This window comes from Mesoplodon bidens (assembly GCF_964165515.1).
Source record: "Mesoplodon bidens genome assembly, chromosome: 8".
Classification (NCBI taxonomy): Eukaryota; Metazoa; Chordata; class Mammalia; order Artiodactyla; family Ziphiidae; genus Mesoplodon; species Mesoplodon bidens.
This window is the reverse complement of record NC_138165.1, coordinates 42,779,883-42,794,827: the sequence shown is the minus strand read 5'-3', so window position 1 is coordinate 42,794,827 and position 14,945 is coordinate 42,779,883.

Sequence of the window (14,945 nt, the reverse complement as noted above, 5' to 3'; positions counted from 1 at the left end):
TAATATAGGATATGTTCTTTGAAAGCAATGCAATACTCTAGAAATTAGTCACCAAATGATAGCAAGAAATGAAGCACAGAAAATCTATCTCTATGTAACTAAACCCCTTATAAGTAACTCAGAGTAAAAAAAAAAAATACCACTGAAATTACAGATATTAGAAATGGATGGGGAGCAAAAACTACACAGATAAATGGTTGTTTATATGCTTTAGAAACTATCTTATTACTGAATAAAGCATGGGATCAAAAGAAAAAAGCAGCTATTTCCAAGACCTTGTTCTAAAAGAAGACCTTAATAGGATTGACCATCTGACCATCCATAGTTTGTATCATAGGTTCTATTTGCTGCCTGTAGCAACTTCAAACCTAATAGTGGTGAGATATTTAAAACTCAGTTGAATGCTAATTATTGGACACACATTTGCTCATACAATCCTTTGCTGTTTTTAATAAGTAAGTTATTCCAGTGCAGAATAAAAGCTGTTGAAATGGTCTGAGGGTTTATCAATAGCAACCCAACCCTACAGATACTCATGTTAGAACCCTGCTTCTGATGACCACACCAACACAACCCACACTTCCTATATGATATGCTGGTCCTTCCAAAATAACTCAATTTTATTTTAATAATTGCTCAATGTCTCTCTAGGAATGTTGCATAAATAACGTGACTAATATTTATCAGAGTTCAGTCTCACACTTAACTTGTGCTATGGGCTGGAAACTTAAAATTACATTTCTTAGATTCCTTTGCCAGCTGTTCACTGGTTAGCTTCTGCCAAAGTGAGGCACTTGTGCTAGACTGGAATTTAAAAAGAGAAGTCATTATTATTTCTGCTGTGGCTTCTGCATAGCAGGCTATTGGTGATGCTCTGGCAGTAGGGAAGGCTAGCACTTCAGACGGAGAAAGGACTCCAAGCTCTTGCACTATCGGTGCATGGCCTCCTAGCCGCCTGCCTGTCTAACTTAGTGGCGTTTGCACTGCACTCCCTGCGGGCATGGCAGCCCACTTTAGAGATGTGCTTTGACTAAAACTCATTTCTCTTTCACTCCCTGACCCTTCTAACACTTTTAGAAACAGTTCCTCTATTAAGTACTGTTTCAAATAACTAGGGTGATTTTGGTTTCTCAGCCTGGATGGATACAATATGAGATATAGAGGAATTTGAAGACTTAAAAAGGTTATAGAATATAGATATTATTGGACTGTGCCCCACAGTCTCCCAATCCTTGTCATTGCCCAGCCACTAGACCAAAGAAAGAACCCAGAGTCAGCCACACAGACATCAGTGATTTATTGGATGGGGAAACTTACAAGTCAGAGGCAAAGGTCCTGGAGCAACAGCCCACCAGGTACAGACTGCAGCAGGCAGGACTCAGAAGCAATATTGGCTACACAAGGGAGGAGGAGGCTATCAGTTATAGGGGGCATAGCATCAGAAAGGCTCCTTGGTTGCTAGGGTGACTTCTGGACAACGTGTTCCCACAGCTCTTTGGGTTAGCAAACTTTGCGAGGGCTGCTGTTTCCTGTTGATGACCAAACGTACTGGAGGGCTAGAAAAATCATTAGCTGGGGGGTCTAGCTAATCATGCAGGTGGTTACTGATTAAACTTTCAACTTAGGAGGGGAAGGTGATCACGCCTTTAAGGTAAGGATGAGGCAAGACCAGGTTGGGCAGGCGTTGTACAGAGAACAAGAGAGCAGCCATCTTATTGGGCCTAATCATACGGATATGAAATCTGAATAAACTATGAAATATTGTGTTGTAGTTAAGAGCTTGGGCAAATAAGAGCTAAATAAATAGTAGTGGCTATTATTTATTCTGTTTACTGAACAATAGTAACATTTAAAAATTACTCTCAACTAGTATTAACTACGGGGATTTGTTAGCTTTAGGGGGAATAAAACTTGGAATGTCTAACTATATATGGGCTCTTCTGTTTCTTTCATTATCTAACTAATTGGATTAGGACAGCTCTGGTAATCTACCGCATAGTTTCTGCATATAGCCCTTACTGCTGTATTAGGAAACTAGGTTTCCCTTTGGCATGTAAAATTTTTGCAGGTTAGGATTTTAAGAACACCATCCTAAAATTAGCTCTTGAAAGAAAAATATTCTTGGAAATATATTTACCAAGAATACATGACTCAGGATAAATATTTCAGTGATGTTATTTTTGTAACCATATCAACTCATATCAAAGCATACTCCTTGGAGAGCTTCAGACATCACCTTATTCACTGCCAGAGGGTCCATTAATTCTGAAGAGGTTTAACTTTTGCCAAAAATTAACATTTCCTAGCTTTGTCTTTACCATTTGTAGATTACACCAGAAACCAAAAGATGCCATGATTACTGGGCAGGAGGTTGGGAGTGAGTGTGGAGTGAGCTGGGGAAGATTTTTTAACAAGAGGTTAAATAGAAGAATTACAACATGGAGCTTTATGTGAAATGAATGCCATAAAAGTGATAAAATGCATAGGTTTTTGCAAGTAAAAAGCTTACTTATTATTTGAAATTGTGTATTATTTTTTAAAGTATGTACTTCATATATACAGATCTATTTCAGATCCCTAGTGTTTGTAAGATAAGTACAGAAATATAATACTATACACATTACCCAAAGAACCATACACTTCAACCTGAAGTGTAAGAATTGTCCTACTGAGCAAATGATTCCTGGCAGATGAAATAATGTTATATGAGCTATTTTAAAAGTGGTTAGAGGTATCACAAAGCTTTTCAAGAAATATATACTTTAAAATCTAAAGTTAAAAAAGTGTGTGCTGTTCCTCTAAATAGAATGTCTAATACAGAAAATAGGAACAAGTTAATTTCAGTTCTCAAAATTTCATATAACAAGTCTGCTGGAAATTTTTGTAGAGTTTAGTGATAAAAGCTTGGCACAGGGATTGGGAATTTATATTCTAAAGATGTCTTGCATTCTTTCTTATGGACCAAACCAATTGTGGTGAGGGGAAAAAAAGAATCAGCCTTCTATTTTCTGGATGCGGATTTGAAAGCTAAAACAAACTCTCACTAATGTTTAATTCTTAATTTTTAAATTGATAAAAATACACACAAGTAACGCTATAAAAATAAAACTTGATTGAACTATGAGAAATCTAAATTTATAGTCCCCAAACAGCTCATAACTGGGGGTAATATCTTAATCCATTCAGAGTCTTTATTCTGGATTATAGGAGACACAGGCAGTAAGAAACCTGTGTTAATAGGATACCCCTACTCTTGTCATGAGCAAGTAAAATCTGCAGAAGTCTTTAAGGCCTTCTGGCTTAAAACGTCTCTGGCCTTGTTCAACAGCAGAAAGAGACACTGGAAAATGGCCTTTTTCTCATGGGGAGGACTACCTCTCCCTTGGCTTTTCAACCATTGATGAAACCTAAATAATACACAGAACTCTAGCTAAAATGCATATGGGGAGTAGAAGCATATAAAAGGTGTGGGAATGCAGATACTGAATGATCACACATAGCACATGTGTAGGACAAGAAGACTGTAAATATAAATCACAAGGAGTTGAAATATACACTCTAAATTCTCTGTCATTTTTCATAGTTGATTTGTTTGTCTGCTTTTTCAGCTAATAGGAGATTTGTTATGGAGTGCTTTTGGGGAAAACACCTGTAGGAGGTAAGGAAAGGGAGCAAGATTGGGCAAAAGGAAATAGTCTTAAGGAAAGTATCAACTGACTTTACTGGGAATCTCAAAATGGGATAACCTTCAGAGCTGTCCCAAAAGTTGGGTCAGAAAGGCCACGTCTTTACGCATGTCAATTAAGCACTGCTTGTACTCTGCCTTAAGAAGGAAGAATGGCTTTGGGTGAGGCAGATCTCAGCTAAGGCAATCCTCAAAGGGGACTGCTAGGTGAGGGATGTCTGCTGGCAACATTTTCAACAGTTGAGGTAATAAGACCTTTAATTCTGAAGAGAGTCTGGTGATATAGCCAGCCTCCCCTACAGGCCACTCTCTGTGTGGCTCAGATCCATTTCTTCAAATAAAGTCTGAGACACCTCTTATGGGATTCTAATGGACCTGTCTTCCTGATGTCTTGAACTTCATTTCTGAGGGTTCTGGACCTCTGGTCACCATGGCTTTCTCAGTCTACTTACTGTAAAAATTGACAAAGGGAGCAAAGAGTGGCCCCCAAGTTGGTCACTTAAGCACTACTCATATTCTCAAATGCTCCTGCTGTGTTGTAGCAGCCCAAGTCTTCTTGCCTGCTAGTCCCTTGACACAAGGAGCTTAAGCACCCAGGTGGCAGTTATAATTATAGTTTAATGGGACTCTTGCCAAGTCCCTGACAGAAGTATTCCCTAGCAGAAGCATTTATTATTTTATTAGAAATTAAAAATATTTTTTGCAAGAATTTTCCAACCCAGAATCTTTTAAGAGTGAAGGGGAATAATAGTAGGCAAAATGTACTATATGTTTACTGCAATCACATATGACTCAGTGAAAACAATTGTGCAACTGTTGCTAGGGAAGAAAATCTTACTTAACATAATAACACAAAGAGTTTTATTTTAATGGAGTGGTTGACTCTTCTGTACTGTTTTATTGTTATGGATGATTATGAAGGACACATTAACATGGGGTAAAGATATCTTTCTTTTATGTGTATATGTACGTATATATTTTAGAACAACTATGCAAATGAACCTTTTGGTAGGTAGATGAGCATTCAGGATTTCTCAACTTTCACCATAATTAAAAAAAAAAACTTTAGAGAAAGATTAATGTCATTATCTCTAACTTGTAGAAGAGCAAAATAACAGAAATTATGAATTCATTATAAATTCCTGCTCTGTGCATGTGCTCTGAATGACTACTAAAAATAAGATATTTTTCATTGGTCAGAATATTTTTTTATATTGCTCATCCAAGATCAATAGGGCTAATGATTTGGAATATCCTGGAATGTTGAATGGGTCAAATTTTGTCTTTTGGACAATGAGGGAAAAAGGAAGAAAACTAAAAGACTACAATATTAAAAATTAGGTATGACTTGTTGACATTTATGTATTTATGAATGCTGTGTAACTATCCATGTTTATATGTAAAGAGAAATTGACTTTTTCTGAAAAGGTGGATGTACCTTGTTTTATTCACTGTAGACTGGGTATCTAGGAGAAACCAATGAGTAATATTTTCTGTGTATTCTCAAGGGTCAATTGCACTGAAATAAAATCTCTTACACTTTAAGGACTAAAGGTTTAGAATATTTGACTACTGAGTTATCTTTATAATTTTCATATTTTCACTACATCTTTCCAGTGGATTTATTTTCATTCTTCCATTCTATTCAATTACCACATCAAGTTAACTATCCAGTTCTTTCAGTTTTTTGTACAAATAAGAAAGCTTCCCCACAAAGTTTATTTAGAGTCATGGCTGCAGAATATTAGCAATTTGCCAGCATTTAGGTGCTAAATATGACTGTTGCACTCTCCCAGCATTTGTTACAAATGCTTTGTATGTAACTATAGAAAAATAATGTATTTGTGCAATTAGATATTCTATATTTTGCACCCTTAACTTTTGGGAATGAACATTCCTATAAAGCCAAAAAAAAAAAAAAACTTGGAATTTTCTTAACACGTGGAACTTTAAAATCTTGTTATTTACCCTTACAGATGGGTGAATTAAGTGATTGTAACTAAAAAGAAGTAACCCAACACCACTTACAACTTGTTTTAGATTTCAAATTTTATCACAGAAAAGAGATATCATCTCTATTACTTTTAGGGGTTCTCTATTGTTCTAATTCTTTCCTGTTTTTTCTTATCCTTATTTTGATATAATTTTCTAAAACTTTTTCAATAAATTGGATCTCTAACTCTAGTATAGTTATAAGGACATTTTCATTAAGGAGTCTCACTAGAAAATTCTCAGCATTTAAACAATTTTTCCTATTTAGAGTTCAGTCATTGAGTCTTAACAACAAGGTGTTTATAACAAGTAGCTTATGAAAAGCATTATAAAAAAAAATGTCTGTCATTCCTGTTAGGTGAGAATGCATGAGGTAGTTTCACATGAAAAAACTAAGGCAGAGTCAGAGGTATAAACAAGGCAGCATTTCTTCACAAGCTTAGATTACAAGTACTTATAGATGGAAAGATGCATCTGTTGGAGCAGTAGGTCTGGGATGCTCTTGAAAATTATGATTCATTGCTGTAACATGATGATTTGTGAATAAGAGAATCTATCCTGGGATGTTTGGATTCCACTAAATGTTTTAAAATCAACAGTAACAGTCTATTTCCATCATTGGTGATCTAATCACAGGAAATGACATCAATTGAATATTTACTATGGAATAATTCTTCCATGACTTGTATAATATATTTTCTTTTTCAAAGCAGCAGAAAACTTAGCTTTTCCACGCACTATGCATTATTTAGGCCTCGACTCAACCATCAGTAACTCAGAAAATGTTTACTAACCTTAGTGATCAATTCAACTATGTAAATGTTATGTTATAGCTTCATTGATATCCACTTCTTAATACTTACCACAGCTATAATTTTACATTTTATCAAATTATTTGATGGCTACACTCCTACTAGATTGTGAGCTACATGACAGGAATTTTGTTCTTTGGTTTTATTTTCTTTCTTTTTGGGGACAGTAAGATGGTGCTTTCATCATTCTACAACCAGTGACTAGTAGAATGCATGGCAAATAGAAGACAAATAAAATGTATTTAGTACCTCAGGGAATGAATAATGAATAAGAGAAGAATTGAAAATCATTACTGATTTTAATGATCTAGGTAGTTGTCAGGTTAAAAAATGAAGAGAACCAGGTCAAGATGGCCTTATGTAGGTTAATTTTAGCATCTCCTCTCAAAACAACAGAAAAAAATACCAGTGAAACATAAAGCATATAAACGATATTTTAAAAGGATTAACTGTGCTAAATAAAACCAATAACCAACAAAATGTTAAACACCTCTGTACACCAAAAATGGGGGAAAAAAAATAATGGGTGACCTGGGCAGATGCTTCACTGAAAGCTGAAAAAATGATGGTTGTGGGTGGGATAATGGAGATCAAAAGCACCATACAGGTGACAAGGTCCAAAGCTAAGCGGGAAATTATGAAAATAGGGGAGTAATGGCCTGTGCATGACAAATAAAAAGATTTCAATCATCATATGAGATCAATAGCTTGGGCATAGATATTTTTAAAGCTTCCCAGGTGATTCTATTGTATAATCAAGGTTAAGAACCACTGACTAAGAAAAGTTATTTTCATATATAGACATACCTTGTTTATAATGTGCTTTGCAGACAGTGCATCGTTTATAAATTGAAGGTTTGGGCAACCTTCCACCAAACAAGACTATTGGCATCATTTTTCCAATAACATTTGCTCATTTTGCGTCTCTGTGTCATATTTTGGTAATTCTCACATTATTTCAAAGTTTATCATTATTATTATATTTGTTACGGTGATCTGTGATCAGTTATTTTTTTTTATGTTTTACTTATTTTATTATTTATTTTTGGCTGTGTTGGGTCTTCATTGCTGCATGCAGGCTTTCTTCTAGTTGCTGCGAGTGGGGGCTACTCTTTGTTGCATTGCATGGGCTTCTCATTGATGTGGCTTCTCTTGTTGCGGAGCACAGGCTCTAGGTGCACGGGCTTCAGTAGTTGTGGCATGCAGGCTCAGCAGTTGTGGCTGGCAGGCGCTAGAGTACAGGCTCAGTAGTCGTGGTGCAAGGGCTTAGTTGCTCCATGGCATGTGGGATCTTCCTGGACCAGGGCTCGAACTCGTGTGCCCAGCATTGGCAGGCAGATTCTTAACCACTGTGCCACCAGGGAAGCCCTGATCAGTGATTTTTGATGTTACTATTGGAAAAAGATTATGACTTGCTGAAGGCTCAGGTAATGGTTAGAATTTTTTAGCAATAAAATATTTTAAAATTAAGGTATATGTATTTTTTAGACATAATGCTTTTGCACACTTAATATACTAGAGTATAGTGTAAATGTAATTTTCATATGCACTGGAAAACCAAAAAATTTGTGTGACTAACTTTATTGCAGTGGTTTGAAACAGAACCCACAATATCTTTGAGGTTTTCCTGTGCTTAACAAAGTATGCACAATCTCTGTGAAATACCTGCTACAAATAGAAAAATGGACTCTACATGCTCATAATTCAGAGAATAGGAAATAGGGATGGCCATACAGTGAAATAATTGTGTAAAAATGTATTCCAGTTAAGTAGTATTCAGAGAAATGAAAATTAAAGCATTGTTGAAAATTATTCCATATTCAGATATTCATAAGTGTGAAAAAAAGAACCTTAAATGTTAGAGAGGATTTGGAGAGATAGAAACATTTATAGATTACTAATGTTAATGTGATAATAAAATGACTGAGGAACGCTCTGAGTTAGTACTAAAGGCTTGAATAGATTTTAATAAACTTTTGGCAAGAATATTTCATTGATAATGCTCTATATTTTATATTAGATCATAACAGAAAGCATTTGATTTTAGGTGGTACCATTATTAGTGGTTTTAGTTTTGATCACTTGGATGTGGTAGTGACAGCCAGATATTTTCTTTGGAAAGGATTTTCTGTTACATTAAAAAGTAATCTAAGAGGTAATGTGCAAATATTTGCTTCTGATCAGCCTTTCATCTCATGGTTTATCATTTATTAATGATATTTGTATGAATCAGTTATTTCATTGGGGTGGCAAAATTGTGATTTTTCTAATTCTGTCACTTTTTCTTTATTAGCTGGCATTATTACCTAATGATAAGACTTTGATCATCCACTATGGTGAACTCCAGTGCCTTATAAAAGTGCATGGTAAATGGTTAATTTTTTATTTTTAATTCCAATTTTGGAGTATTGTGTGTGGGCAGACTACACTTTTGAGAAGCTTCATGGTTTATAAAAAAGTGAAGAAAAGGATATAATTACTTTTTAAAATAGAAATATAACTTTTATTTATTTATTTTTAACATCTTTATTGGAGTATAATTGTTTTACAATGGTGTGTCAGTTTCTGCTTTATAACAAAGTGAATCAACTATACATATACATATATCCTCATATCTCCTCCCTCTTGTGTCTCCCTCCCAACCTCCCTATCCCACCCCTCTAAGCACCGAGATGATCTCCCTGTGCTATGCGGCTGCTTCCCACTAGCTATCTATTTTACATTAGGTAGTGTATATATGTCAATGTTACTGTCTCACGTGATACGAGCTTACCCTTCCCTCTCCCTGTGTCCTCAAGTTCATTCTCTACGTCTGCATCTTTATTTCTGTCCTGCCCCTATGTTCTTCAGAACTATTTTTTTTTTTTTTTAGATTCCATATATATATGTTAGCATACGGTATTTGTTTTTCTCTTTCTGACTTACTTCACTCTGTATGACAGACTCTAGGTCCATCCACCTCACTACAAATAACTCAATTTCGTTTCTTTTTATGGCTGAGTAATATTCCGTGGTATATATGGGCCACATCTTCTTTATCCATTCATCTGTCGATGGACACTTTAGGTTGCTTCCATGTCCTGGCTATTGTAAACAGAGCTGCAGTGAACATTGTGGTACATGACTCTTTTTGAATTATAGGTTTCTCAGGGTACATGCCCAGTAGTGGGATTTCTGGGTCATATAGTAGTTCTATTTTTAGTTTTTTAAGGAACCTCCATACTGTTCTCCATAGTGGCTCTATCAATTTACATTCCCACCAACAGTGCAAGAGGGTTCCCTTTTCTCCACACCCTCTCCAGCATTTATTGTTTCTAGATTTTTTTGATGATGGCCATTCTGACCAGTGTGAGGTGATACCTCATTGTAGTTTTGATTTGCATTTCTCTAGTGATTAGTGATGAACATCCTTTCATGTATTTGTTGGCAATCTGTATATCTTCTTTGGAGAAATGTCTGTTTAGGTCTTCTGCCCATTTTTGGATTGGGTTGTTTGTTTTTTTGATATTGAGCTTCTTGTATATTTTGGAGATTAATCCTTTGTCAATTGCTTCATTTGCAAATATTTTCTCCCATTCTGAGGGTTGTCTTTTCATCTTGTTTATGCTTTCCTTTGCCGTGCAAAAGCTTTTAAGTTTCATTAGGTCCCATTTGTTTATTTTTGTTTTCATTTTCATTTCTCTAGGATGTGGGTCAAAAAGGATCTTGCTGTGATTAATGTCATAGAGTGTTTTGCCTATGTTTTCCTCTAAGAGTTTTATAGTGTCTGGCCTTACATTTAGGTCTTTAATCCATTTTGAGTTTATTTTTTTGCATGGTGTTAGGGAGTGTTCTAATTTCATTCTTTTATATGTAGCTGTCCAGTTTTCCCAGTGCCACTTATTGAAGAGGCTGTCTTTTCTCGACTGTATATTCTTGCCTCCTTTATCAAAGATAAGGTGACCATATTAGTGTGGGTTTATCTCTGGGCTTTCTATCCTCTTCCATTGATCTATATTTCTGTTTTTGTGCCAGTACCATACTGTCTTGATTACTGTAGCTTTGTAGTATAGTCTGAAGTCCAGAAGACTGATTCCTCGAAATATAACTTTTAAAAGAATACCTTCATATCCTATGAATACACAATAAATGTCCCACGTGTTTAACTTACATAGTGAAAACTTTATATCTTGTATACCAAATAAATTTTGCTAGTCACTTAACTATGTTAGATTGTAATACACTAAAATTTTGACTCCAGTAATTAATTTCATAGTTTTTTCATTTGTATTGCTCAAGTAAAGTAGCACATGGAACAAAATTCAATGATAGTGTCCAACAAAATCTCTTTAGGTATGTTGCTTATTTCAGGAGCTTCTTTTAATAAGCAATTTCAGAATCAAGATTAGATTCTTATCAGTTATCCTGTAATTTCCTTTTTCAAACAACATTGTAGTTTGAGTTAATTATTTCTGAAACCTTGGACTTTATTAGAAGTTGTTTTCTAAAAACAAATGTAAATGAATGTATTAATTATTGCTCTTACTTTTATTGCATTAACTCAGAGTAGGTAAATTTACAGTATTTATGATTCTGATTTTATCTTCATCATTACCTTCAAAATGTTTTCTACACTTTAACTCATCTTGCCACCCCACTGTCAAAATATGGTTTTCCATTATTCAGTGCATATGTGTGAGAAATGCCCTGTTTTAAATAATTAGACATCTTATTTACCTTTCAGCAACCAATGTCTTAATAGTCTCTTTGGGGACTAACTGACTTCATTAAAATTTAAGCAAGAGCCTTTAAAAAATTCTATAAAAGTAGCACTGATTAGTCAAAACAAGGAAAAGAAAATTAACCTTACTCTGTTAAACATTAGCATCGAGAAAATTGCTTAATAAAGCTACATTAAAATTTTAATTTAATAGTCAAAACATGGCAGCATTCCATGCACACTTCATTTACATTTTTATCTCTCAAACACATCATGGGAATTAAATAAAATTGATATGATGATAGTCTACTTTATCTGCAGTCAAATTTTAAAAATTAAAAAACACATTACTTTTCAATTTTAAAAAATTAGGTCTTTAAAGAAATCACAGTTCTTTTACCAGTTAAGGAAGCACAAGGACCCAGGTATAATGGATATATTTTCGAAATTTTTCCATTTTTTTCTATTTTATGAAATTTTATATGCAGGTTATTTCTATAATGAATTTAATTTGCCTAATCCATTTTTTTTGTATTTGATAATTAATTGATATTCAGAACTAGGTACAATTTTGTCATAGAGGAAATAAAGACCAAACAATCATAAGCTTAATTATAAATATGAATTTATAAATTAAATTTTACAGAAATCATTGCTAATTTTGCAAAAATTTTTCCAAATAATATTTGCAAAATGTACATTTCTTATTATTTTGCTATATATTTTGCAATTCTGTTGCAAGCACTCATCTTTCAATTCATATAACACAATGATCCGTATGGTGTCTGAACACAGAAACCAAATTGGGAGTTTCTAAACTTTTTACCCTTCCTCACAGTGTGAAAATGGCCTGAATTTTTCTCACAAAGAAATGTGATTGAGAGATATATTACCACTTTACTTCAAAATTCTAAATCTTGGGCTCTAAGAAAGACATAAGCAAAGTTAGTATTTTAGGTTAAAGAGAAGATGGAAAGGGCTTGAATATACATAGCACGGGTGTAAAGTAATACTTATGGCATATAACATAAATAATATGCTAATATTACATATTAAAATGTGCTTTCCACAATTCTATAATAGAATAGAAAGAGCTAAGATCTGGAAGATATGAAAGCCAGAAAAAGTATGCTCCAAATCCTCCCATATTTCTCACTTGGGCAAATTTCTTAACTTTTTCCACTTTCTTTTCTGTAAAATGGGGCAGAAAGATACCTAATTTACAGAGCTTTTTAGGATGGTCTGAGATAATACTTGCAAATAAAAAATACTTGACATCTTTGTGCTAGGATAGCAATATGTACTTTCCATATACCAAATCTCCAAAATCCTTTATGGCAGATTGTATTATTATCCTAAATTTACAAAGGACGGGAGAGAAAAAGATCGAGGCTCTGTGAGAGTAAACACGTGGTCTGAAGTCACCCAGCTTGTGTAAACAAGGATCCAAATCCAACTTAGCTTGGCTTGCCACGTACTTCCTTTAATACACATCAGCTTCCACAGAGCTAGGTATGCAGTAGGTGCTCAAGAAATGCTGACTCCTTTCCTCACTCTTTCCTAACGTTATATATCCTGAGGAAGTAAATTCATTTAGACTTTTGCTAGATGTGTTGTATTTGCTATGGAACTGAGATACAGACAAACAGTGAGTGATATAAAACTTCACTATCAGTGTTAAAAAATAGGAACACAATTGTGGAAAACAGACAATATAAGGGCAATTTTTGCACTCACCCCAGTGCTTTATGATACACCTGGGACAAAAGTTTAGTGGGCAATAAAGTTCTCTGACCAATGTTATTACCCACAGCACAATCTATGATCATTTTCTGTCTGTAGTTTGTCATTTGGGTTGAATTTACTACTAAAGAAAAAGACATATTGTCAAGCCAGGAGCATAAGCCGTTTGTTGGTCTTTCCAGCAGACATGGCAATATGTGCTGGGATCCCCACTTGGTTTCATCAACCCCTAACAGGAGTATTCTCTGTCACAGAAGTGATTTAAATTTCTGAACTAGTTAACTTTTTTGAGAAATCATGTACTTGGTTGTTTATTTTGATGAGTCTTATTTGTTATCCTTCATTTTCTTATGCTCACTTATTCCTTCTCATCTCAGAGTCTTTTAGCCTCTGTCACTGAGTGAGGATGATTTAAAAATACAGAACCGATGTCTCCCATCCATCGGTATTCTGTTTGGATCTTCAGTTTACTCACTCTTAACATGCGTGTGTCCTGAGGCTGTGCTTTCTTTAAACCAGAGTTAGAAACTCTCTGCCCCCTTTAAAACCTACACTTGAGAGAATGTGCATGAGAGTTATTAACAAAGATATTACTTTCCTACATTTCTGTAGCTCTTTGTAATGCAAATTTAAAGCTTTCACGTGCCTTTTATGCTCTTAACTATACCTTAAATTAGAACGGTAAGTAACATTATCCAAATTCACAAACTGAGAAATTTAGGAGTCAATTATTTGTAAGGATACCCAGCTGGTAATTAATAATCAATACTCAAACTTGAGTCAGGATTTCTAATCCACTCCTTTTTTCAGCAGATAACAAAAGAAAGAAATTATCATAGTTTCATGTCATTTATTCCTTAGCTGTTTTAAATAATGTTGAATAACTTAAATAATTTCTTGGCAGTTTCCTAAAAAAAACTGAGATAATATTTTTATATCTTTTTATCTTACATTTTAAAGCAAAATAAAAGCACATGGTACTGTGTGAATGAACTGCCTGTCATCCCACTCCTAGGCTGAGCAAAATTTTCTATAAAAAGAAACTTCTCAGTGTAATTCTATTGAATCTGGAAGCTACTGCGAATATGTTAAGCTTGGCATGAAACTAAAGTCAGCAGAACAATCAAAAATTGGTTGGAGACATCTGGTTTCAATCCTGACATGTAATGAGGTTAGAAGTCATCACTTCCTTCCTTACAACAAGAAAAAGCTGAACAGATTGAAAATCAGTAACTTTTCTTGGACCCATCAGAGAACTGTGGCTGTAAGGAAAATTGCCACCCTGAAATCTGGAGAGACAACTAAATCCATGGAGCTACAGGTTGAGATTTGCTTACCTGGAGCAGAAGTCTCTGGAGCCAGGTATCAACCATGCCTTCTATTTTATATATTCTGATGTCTTGACATCTGGGGTCTTGCTGACTCTGGAGGGACTCCCCCTCTCAAGGTTAGCTGATTCCTAGAGATGATGAGCCACCTGCCAGCAACTGTGCTTTTCAAATGCAAACCAACAAATTCACAGCACACACACAACCACCTGCTTTCCTAGGCTCTTATATCTATTAAAGAAATTGAACTAGATATTAATATACAGTTGAACCTTGAACAACATGGGGGTTAGGGGTGGGACCCCCATGCAGTAAAAATTTACATATAACTTTACAGTCGATCCTTCATATCGATGGATCCACATCCGAGGTTCCATATCCTTGGATTCAACCAATTACAGATCATGTGGTACTGTAGTACGTATTTATTGAAAAGATTCCCTGTATAAGTGGACCTGCACAGTTCAAACCCATGTTGTTGAAGGGTCAACTATATTCCAAAAAAGAAAGCAAGAGGCTCAGATTTTTTTACTGCTGAATTTTACCTTACATTTAAGGAATAAATGACATCAATTCTCTACAATCTCTTCCCGTAAATAGAAGCAGAGGAAACCCATTCTAACTCATTTCATGTGGCCAGCATTACCCCAATACCAAAACCAGGTAAAGACATTACTAGAAAAGAA